This window comes from Mytilus edulis, chromosome 10, assembly GCF_963676685.1.
Source record: "Mytilus edulis chromosome 10, xbMytEdul2.2, whole genome shotgun sequence".
Classification (NCBI taxonomy): Eukaryota; Metazoa; Mollusca; class Bivalvia; order Mytilida; family Mytilidae; genus Mytilus; species Mytilus edulis.
Genome location: NC_092353.1, coordinates 54,610,809 through 54,621,954, shown reverse-complemented (window position 1 = coordinate 54,621,954; position 11,146 = coordinate 54,610,809).

Below are 11,146 nucleotides of genomic sequence, written 5' to 3'. Positions count from 1 at the left end.
AAGGCCGTACAGTGACCTATAATTGTTGATATATGTGTAAATAAAACTCTGGAACTAATACTTATTCAGAGTAGATTTGGTTTTAAAGATACTTCATTGGATATTATTTATAAAATCAAAAGCATAGATCTTCCTACTTAAGATTATATTGTTGCCCGAAGAAGTAACGGTTTAACATGTTATATTTCATTTCAAGATTCATAAATGATGTGTAGGATGAACTGTAATAATTACACTGATATGAATAAATAAAAATATATACACACATATATACTATAATCTTTAAAAATTTCTGTATCAAAATTAAGTTATTAAACATTTTGAGGCCATTATCTTTGATATTGTTTCATATTTTCCCAGGCTCATAAATGTCATGTTATAATGGTGTATTGTTGAACCTGAGGGATATATAAAAGAGTTAACAACTTATATAAGTGTTTTATATAACTGATTGCATATGACTTGAAGGATGAACTAGTTAATACAATATGTAAACTTAATGAAAAATAAGTATGCCGCTTAAAAAGACAGAAGATGAATCTTATTTTCAAATTATAAAAAAAAATAAGAAAGTTAAAAAAAAAGCACTTTTATGAATAAACTATCTTTTTTCCGTGAGGTACTGATGATTATCTTAAAGAGACATAATTGTAAGGAATATGTTTATACATTTTATGGAATTTAGCTGAAATTCCTAAATATTGATAAGAGAATTTGAAAAAGAACCCACCAGCAAACCAAATAGTGCTACTTTACTAATTTTAATAAAGAAGGACCAAGCCGCCACTCTCCCCACCAACACATCCTCTTTTTTTTTTTTAAATCAAAAGCTTGATTTCTACGCGGAATTTTGATTTATTTGAATCTTGTAAAAAACACAGTTCTTAGATCTACCAGCAAAAAAAGGAACATCAAGATTTTTGCTAGGAGGATCCAGGATTGTACCGGATAAATACAAATATATACATATAATATATTGTTTTAATTTATTTTAAAATGAAATTATTGAAGGCCATTCGGTGACCTATAGTTGTTAATGTGTGTGTCATTTTGGTCTCTTGTGGACAGTTGTCTCATTGGCAATCATACCACATCTTCTTTTTATATTATTATCAATAGTTATCTGAATCACAAGGGAATTATTAAAAAAGAAAATGTTCCTCTTAATCTGCCTTTAGGCACAACTAAAAATAGTGTTCATCTCATCTAATTTCATTTTGACAAAATAGTTGTTTTAACAAAATACTTTAATAAAATGTTAGTAAATGTTGTAATAAATACACAACCCAGTGACATCAGATATAATACATTAAGCTTTACTATAGCAGGACAAATAACGTAAGCCTTAAGCCTTAAGCATTTACATGTTAAAACCAAAAGGTCATGCATATAGTATCAACAGTTTTTTTTTATATATGTCTTGTTATGTGTTTTCTTTTTGTTTGTACACTTGATCATTGCACACCAGCTGAAAAAGAGCGTTATTTTGGCATGGCTGAATTTAAAAAATCTTAAAAATTCATTTTATTTTATTGTCTGAATTGTCCAAAAGTATTAGTTTAATGTCTTTTAATGCTGAAACAGTACTCTTAGTTGAAAGAAATAATTTTATGTTTGATACTACATAATTCAATACTTTTTGCATGATAAGGCCATTTTAATATTTGATGATCCTTAGAGACCTTGCTGTTACATACATGTAGCCACAAGACTTATTTGCTAAAAATGAGACTATTTCTTATGTATAATCTCAAGCAAATCACGATAAGTACAACAATAAAATTGAGAATGGAAATGGGGAATGTGTCAAAGAGACAACAACCCGACCAAAGATCAGAAAACAGCCGAAGGCCACAAATGGGTCTTCAATACAGCGAGAAAATACCACACCCTGAGACGTGCTTGAGCTGGCCCCTTAACAATTATGTATATTGGTCAGTGATAATGCACGTCATACTGAAATCCGAAATATATAAAAGAAACTAAAGTTAAAAATCATACAAAACTAACAAAGGCCAGTGGCTCCGGACTTGGGACAGGCGCAAAAATGCGGCGGGGTTAAACATGTTTTTGAGATGTATGATTGAACATAGACATTCATAACATACGCCAATGATATAGTTGTTTTTTCCTTAACATCGCCGTGTGTATTCCCTATTCAATGTACTTTCCTGGTGGTATTATCGTACATGTATACCTAATATAACGTTGGTATGGACGAAAAATAAACAATTTTGTTGTATTTAACGGTCTAGATTTGAACGCTTTAGAACAGAAAATATTTTGTTTTAAATGATTTAAATGGAATAAAGACATTGCTTACATATTATAACAAGACAATAACTAGACCATATTACAAAGTGAAATACAGAAAATGAAACAGACATGCATGTGACAAAAAATGACTTGAGTATTCGCAAACTGAAATTTTATCGAATAAGAAGGTAGATATGTTACAGTGAATTTGTAAAATCAGGAATTTTGTATAATCACTGATCTGATAAGTGATTTTATAAAATCCCTGATTTTGACTAGGTATTTCACAAAATCACTAAAATAATTAAGATCTTTTTACAGATTCCTTGATTAAATTCAGGGAATTTGTAAAAAAAATTAGTTCTTTTTTATTAAACCATTTTCAATCAATAGGGAAACAAGCCAATCGTCCTTCTCAATCAATAGAGAAACAAGCCGTATGTTTAACAGTTAAGTCGGTCAAATAGAGTTTGTGTTCCGTGGGGTATAATCACAAATTAATATACAAAATCGCCTTTTTCACAAGATGAAATGATTCAGTGTACTAGACATGTTACGAACAGGTATATACTCGACGCTGAGGTTGACAAATTAGACTTTAAATGTGGGGACTGTGTCAAAACACTAATTATCGATTAAAAAAATAAATTTGAGTGATGTTAACCAGGTATCCTACACAATTCTTGGTTCATTAAAAACTATACAAAAATTTAGAGTAACCATTTTCTGATATCATTGCTTGTAATTATAGGATGGGAAAGGTATACGTGTTTGTGGGAGATGGGGACAATGTTTTTTCAGTATGAAGTTCTAGATTTGAAAAAAAAAATAGCTAATTAGCTAGTTTGATTTTTTACTTTATTAATTACGATATCAATCTGTCACTCCACTACTGACCCTCGTCCTGAAAGTGTATGAAATATTTGTCACTGGACGAAAAACAAACAACATTCAATAGATCCATGCACAACCCACACTAAGCTCTTCAGTTTGGTTGTTTTTTATGCTCCCATCTACGATTGTAGAGGGGCATTATGTTTTTCGGTCTGCGCGTTCATTCGTCCGTCTGTCCAGATTCAGGTAAAAGTTTTTGGTCAAGGTAGTTTTTGATGAAGTTGAAGTCCAACCAACTTGAAACTTAGTTCAGATGTTTCCTTTCTAATTTGAATGCTATATTAGAGTTTTCAACCCCAATTTCACGGTCCACTGAACATAGAAAATGACAGTGTGAGTGGGCTACCATATACAATGGATACATTCTTGTTTTTCGGATGTCTCCATAAGCTTCCACTGACTTGGAAAGTTTTTAAGCGCCCTATAGCATATTTCACATATATCTGACATCCGCACGATTATACCATAATTGCAAGATTATTTTTACATTATATTCTTACTGATCTTGTTCTACACGTAGCTCTGAGTAATGGCGCCAATAGAGAAACTGATCGGAAAACAACATGCGTTATTTTTATTTGACCTAAAATGACAAAATCATGAGGAAATCTAATGTAACGCCTGGTCAATTTTAAGGCATTTTTTTTCTCAATTTATCTATAGAGCATCATTCTGTTGTCCTAGGAAACTACTGCGTGTGAACCTGATATGATTCCAATTGTCCACAAAAACCTGCGTAGGTATGTAATGCCGGTATCTGGGGTAAAATTCTTTTCTGGTCTGAAAATGCCACGAAAATTGCTGTCAAGTACAGCTGGGGTTTCGGGCATTTTATGCCACTCTTACACGTAGTTGTCGATGATGTGCAACCCGCGAAAAGCGAGTCACATTTTCAGAGACCCTTACAAGAGAATTCACAATTAAAGTTTAAAAATGTTTGTTTTTGTTTTTGTAACGACTTGGTAACAGTTAAATAAATAAACAAAGAAAAAACATGCATTAGAGTGTGTATGACAGCGAGTACTTTTTGGTAAGTTTGAAAGGCAGTTTAAACGGGTAAGAAAATTTCAGACCTCAGAAATTTCAATTACGGCATGTTTTGAAATTTTGCATGAAAATGTTTGAGATGTCTTTTTCCAAAGATCCTGTAAGTTATTTCGTTGGGTCGAACCAGTCACATTTTACATGAAAATAATATAAGGGAACTTTATCTTTCCTAGATAAGGTATTATCAGATTATTATATGTAAAATATGTTTAACTTCTAATAAGGACGTTAAGCACTAAAGCAAGGAGTTTATTAATTAAAACGGGTACCCTCTTCTCCTTCTTGCCTGTACGTCTGCCAGCCCGCAAGGTGAATTTTATTATATTATATGATAAGTCGGTTCTGCATTGAGTACAACCCGTCCTAAAGTTCTGACCACGGATAAACACACCTTTAAAAAGTGAAACTCGAGCTACTGCTCACTGTTGATACCCCCGCCAAAATACTTGACAATTTGAAAACGCATCACACGGTATAACTGACTCATATAAACCCTGAAACCGAATTTCAGAAATCCTTGTAATGTAGTTCCTGAGTAAGAGGGACGAAAGATACCAGAGGGACAGTCAAACTCATAGATCGAAAACAAACTGACATGGCCAAAAATAAAAAGACAAACATACAAATAATTGTACAGATAACACAACATAGAAAACTAAAGACTAAGCAACACGAACCCCACCAAAAACTGGGGGTGATCTCAGGTGCTCCAGAAGGGTAAGCAGATCCTGCTCCACATGTGGCACCCGTCGTGTGTTTATGTTATTATAAATCCCGTAAATAGTGTAATTCGGTAGGTCACATTCGTGAAAAAGGAAGGGTATTGTAGTGACGACATAAGGAACATATCCGATATCATCTGTGAAACGGTTATTCCATAAAGGTCAAGCAACTCGTGATGGCGTCCGTAAAATTTACGAAGGGATGATTTCAACTTCACCATTTGGAACTCTTGGTTTAATAGCTTCCTTGTGAGCAGCAATCCTCTATCAAGGAAATAATGTTAGAAAATACAAGCCCGGGAATATCGTATCAATTGGGAAATATATACTCCGTATGCAGGCGCTGCTGGAATGTTGCTACATAGAAATGGAAAGTTCACAATTGAGAAGTTGAAATCATCTCTTTTGTCGTAAAGTTTTGTTTTCAACCGACCCTCATTGTCAATTTCTAGATGTAAGTCAAGACATGAGGCAGACTTAACTATATCTGTAGTATCATTTATCTCTAGTTCGATGGAATAGATTCGTTCAACATAGTCACCAAATTTTGTATTATTTAATGAGAGAACATCATCTATATAGCGGAACGTAAAGTTAAAGGATATTGCTAACTTCTTATCTTTCCTCCGAAGAAGTTCCTGTATGAAGTCAGCCTCATAATAATAAAGAAACAAGTCGGCAAGAAGAGGAGCACAATTGGTTCCCATTGGAATTTCGACATTCTGTCGAAAAACACGTCCTCCAAAGACGCGACGAAAAATATTCATGGGACGGACGGACAGACTGACGGACTAGCGGGTACGTGGACTGACGGACAGACAGACAGAGGTAAACCAGTATACCCAAACTTTTTTTTAAGCGGGGGTATAGTAAAATGTCCGTCACTATTGAGTTTGAAAAAAAAATAGCAGTTTGCTTTAATTTTTAAGGGTTGGCGAGGGCTTTTTTTGTCTCATTACTCCTTTTTTCTCGGCTTTTCTTATGGGTTTCATATCTTTTCTGCTATACCCTCGCCTCCTTTGACTTTTCGAAAGTATAAAATCAGTTCATATGCATTATGTTCCGGACCATATGAGTATTTGGACCATACGTGTTTATAATGAAATTATTTATCATGATAAAGATTTCGAAGGGACGTTTGTTATAAGAAATAAATATACGCGGACATCCTTACTATGTAGTTTCAGTACAAGATTTAATTCACTTTTGTGTTTTGATACGATACCCACATTTAAAGTCTAATTTGTCAACCTCAGCGTCGAGTATATACCTTTTCGTAACATGTCTATTAAGAAACTGATGAATGACACAGCTTGTCGAGAAGACGATATCATAGATGAATACATAAAATCCTTATAAAATCAGTTCATATGCATTATGTTCCGGACCATATGAGTATTTGGACCATACGTGTATGGTCATGACCATATGCGTATGGTCGGATCATATGAGTATATACTCTTTTGGTTCTTAACGGACATGACCATATGAGTATTTGGACCATATAGGTATATTTTTTTTCAAATATGGATTAGAAACGTTTCAATAATACAATAAACTTTATTTGTTTTTTAATTTCTCCGTTGACAAATTCAGATACTATTAAGAAACTAAAAGATTAACTCATTCAGACAAAGTTAGCCCTGGATGAATTTAGCTATTTCTTTGGATTCCTTTTGGTCATATACATGTACCTCTACATGTGTTTTGGTTTTATACTTTCCTAGCAGTAAAATGTTTGGGTTTGAGCTTTACTGATGAAGGTAAATGCAAAGCTCGATGAATGGGAAATCACCAAATATATTTCCTAAAAATAGTATAATGTCATCAAAGTTCGATAGTAATTGGTGGCAATTGATACCAACTGAAAGAAGAAGTCCTTGTGCGCATACATGTATACCACACATATGTCTACGTTTATGCGTTATAAATATTTGAATAAAACACAAGATCGAAATTTGCTGTTATATAATTTTTGAAAATATTTTGATTTAAGAACTATTTTAGTTCATGGATAGCTCTGATTCCTTAATTGTTTCTATTTGTCTATACAGTAGGTCCTGTTTAATTTTATCCCATTATTCGTATATACTTAAGGTGGTCAATTCCACGATTAAGGCGTGTTTTTCATCCAGGCGGTTTTTTTTTTCTAACATTTTTTCCTCGATATCAACTAAGTTCACAATAACATACACTCTAATGATCTTCCCGGCTGTCTAATAGCCATACGCATGATAATTATTCAAATTGACATGACAAATTAACATTGTTAGTTGCAATTGGAGGAGGACAGTTGGAGTTGACATAGTTTAGATATGAAAACAAACATTTATAATGAATGAAAACAATACATGTAGCATGCGAGGATGTAGAGAAATTACCTTATACACGGACGTTAGGAATTGATAATGCATCAATTTGTAACCTACCATGATGCCTAGAAATTGTAGAAAATGAGAAAAAAATATATTTGCATTTATTCTATTTTAAAAATAAATATATAAAAATAAACGGACAGACAAAAGAATGCACCAAACCGTAAATTTCGTCTAAAATTTGGATGTTTTATTTTAGTAATTGATAGATTGTTGAAAAATTCTAATTGTCGTAACAACAATACCGTCCGCTTATCCCTGAATGTGACCTATCGAATTAGACTTCGATGAGTAGATGAGTATTTATACATACAAAAAAACATTAGAAAAAGATACAAATTTAGTTATGTTTTAATTTATTTTAGGACAAAAAACGATGTAAGTTCCAATGTAAGCAATACTCAAATATCTTATTACAATAAGACAACCTTGACTAATAATTTTGTTATATTTGTTAATACTTGTTTGGCTTTCTTAATATTTGATCTAAGCGTCACTAATGAGTCTTGTGTAGACCAAACGCTCGTCTGGGGTATTAAATTATAAGCCTGGTACCTTTGATAAATAGTTAAAGATTCGATGAGTTAACACGGACCACATAGTTCTTTCTGCGCATTTTGTATAATGTTAAAGTAAAATTTATGATCTGAAATACTGATTTTAATAAGTTTTTTATGAACGAATTTAGTAAATGTTATAAAGTAATTTATGGTAACGAAATCCCTTATTTAATAATTTGCCACTGATGCCATGATAACGTTCGTTAAAATCTATAACATCGCTATACACACGGGCATGACGAACGAATTGTGATACACCAAATAAATAAATAACAACGTATTATGGAGCCAAAGGAAAATCGCAGTCAGTAGATGAAAAATTAACAATAGACAATGAAAAATCGTCACTTTTATCGTTAATTTTAGTATGAAGTTTCGCTTTAGAAATTGAAATGTCTAGATCAAGAAAAAGACAACTTCTGCTGTTGATAATATTTTTTTTTAAAGTAAGTTCCTTTGAGGAAATTTAGGTAGTATATTTAGAGAACTCTAGATTATTTGACGAAACACTATAATCAAGATAACGTTCGGTATTGTTGAATATATCAAGCAAATGTAACAATGACGTGTTTTACAATGGATAACATAAAAACAAAACAAATAACTTCCTATTAAATAATGATTTACTGGAAAAATTCAAACAAAAAAGAAAAATTGTTATGTCGCCCGAGGTAAAAAGAATTTTTAACATGCTATGTTTATTTACAAGTTTCATAGATAATGCGTAGGATAAACTGTAGTTTTTCCAAAGTTACGAAGAAATAACCTATCGTTATAATCTATGATGTTTAAAAAATTACTGCACCGAAATTGAATAATTTAATACTTTGAGGCAATTTTCTTTGATTTTGTAACATACTTTCACACGGTTCATAAATGTCATGTTAAAAATCTGTTATATCAACCCTTCAGTAAATAGGCAAACAACTGATCAACGTGTTACAATTAACAGGTTGTATATGACTTAAAGAATAATCGCGTTCACATATAAAACTTATGAAAAAATAAGTATGTCTATTAAAAAAAAAGACAAAAGTGGTATTATCATAAACAAATACGAAAATTAAAAACGTTTAGATTAAAAAAAAAAAAAAAGAAAAAAAAAAGAACAGAAAGCATAATGTTCTGATGAGTTTACATTAACGAGACACCATTTTAAGAATTGTGATTACTAGTATACATCTAAAAATTTGAAATTTAAAATTTTCGTTGGTAAGAGTCTTGAAAAAAATAGGCTCCAAATTTTATGTGTAATTTAACTCATTGAATAAAGGAGGAATCTGATCCCATAACACAAACATCTACTCTTTCAAAGCACAATTTTCTACGTCTACGCTGAAATTTTAGTTCTGACTTTATCTATTTAAAAAAATACATTTTTGGTAAATATACGACTGCATTCAGGCGCAACTTAAAACAGTAATCACTATGTCAACGTATATTTGTTCCGCCTAAAAGAAGTTCGCCTGAAACATTGTTATAAACAATGTCATAATATCTGCTACTAGTGGACTTTTTAAAATTCTATAACCTTTATCCCGTAAGGTACAAATACTGTAATTACAGAATATTTCTTCCGCTTGGAACTTATGTTATGAAATAACTTCTATTTCATGACAACTCTGTGTTTAACATAGTTTAAGTGAGTTTTATAAAAATTAAAGATTAATGAAAAATATGTACTCAAATGTCCAGGAATATATAATGATTTTCGTTTTTTATGTCACTTCCACAACATTGTTGTTTTAACATGAATTCTATAATTAAAATTCGAAAATGTTATTATAAATACACAACCATGTGACATAAGACATTTACATACCTGTAAACCTTTATTTTTAAGAGAAATTAATGTAAATTTCAAGCAGATGATGAAAACACCAGGTCATGCATACAGTATCAACTTATTCATAATATGTGTTGGTATAGATTTTTCCCGTTCTTAGTACACTTGTACGTTGTACACGAGCTAATTAGCGCTATTTTTTTTCATGGCTGATTTTTATAAATAATAATTTATTTGATTTTATTGTATTTAATTGTAAAACTGGGTATTAGTTTATTGTCTAATAATGCTGAACAGCACTCTAGTTGAGAATAACATAACATAACACTTTTTTAAATGATTTGTATAAAACGCATACTGTGTAACAGGACTTATTTACTACTGAACATGAGAACGTTTCTGATGAACAATCTGGAAAAAATCACGTATGATTCTTTATATAACGAAGTTTTTATAGTATATAGACATCCATTACATACATTGTTCTACTCCAATGATGCAGTTGTTCTTGCTTTTACAGTGCAACATGATTGCTTGCTTATCTCCCTTTTCGGATATTGTCTGATTGCAGTCAAACTCCGAAACAGTGGTGACATCTGGCTACGCTTCTTGTGTAGAGAAAGGGAAGTATGACCCGAACGATAACGCTGTATTGAATTTGGGTTGTAGTATATACACCTAGTGTTACCTGCGATGATAGCATTGCGGTGCCATCCTATTGATAGCTACGCCAAAGTGCGATGGTGGTAACACAAAAGAGAGATTGACTACATAAACTATATATGCTTTTCAAGTCGATGTAGAAGTTAATTTGTTTGTTGGAAACAGTGTTTTTCTTTTAATTTGATAAAGGGCATGACAAAACATTTAACATACTACGGGAAATAAAGACTGATGGCGGAAAAGGGAAAGTCATCCTTCTGTAGCATATTTTTCTCTAAATCTGCAAAAGAATCTGTTTTACATACGATGCGTGGCACTCGAGAAATACGTAGACAGACTCTCCGTATTATAGTCTTACGGTAACTCATGAGAGGAACCAAGTAAATATAAAATGTAAATGCAGAATTATGTTTACATGTAGAAAAAAACTAATGAGGACGATTTCTCATTTAGTTTGAAACTGTGACTAATGATATACAAAGACAAAAATAATGCAAATGTGTTTACCATCACCATTAAACATGAAGTTCTCGTAATAATTGAACATCTTCGAATTTTCAACTAGCCTTTTATGCTTTACATGCCAGATATACTTACTGGAGGTGTGATGAGATTATTGAAGCTGTTAATTTTCTCCTTGGTAAGATTTATATACGTTTCGGCGACAAAGTGTATCGACAGGTTGTAAGTATCCCTTTGGGCACTTTTTTCGCCCCTTTAATATCAGACTTGATCTTGTACTGTTATGAATCTCAGTTTATGACCAAACTCAGTGAAGACCAGTCGAAATTGTATTTAATGGATAAATTCAACAACACTCACCGTTATCTTGATTATATTTTT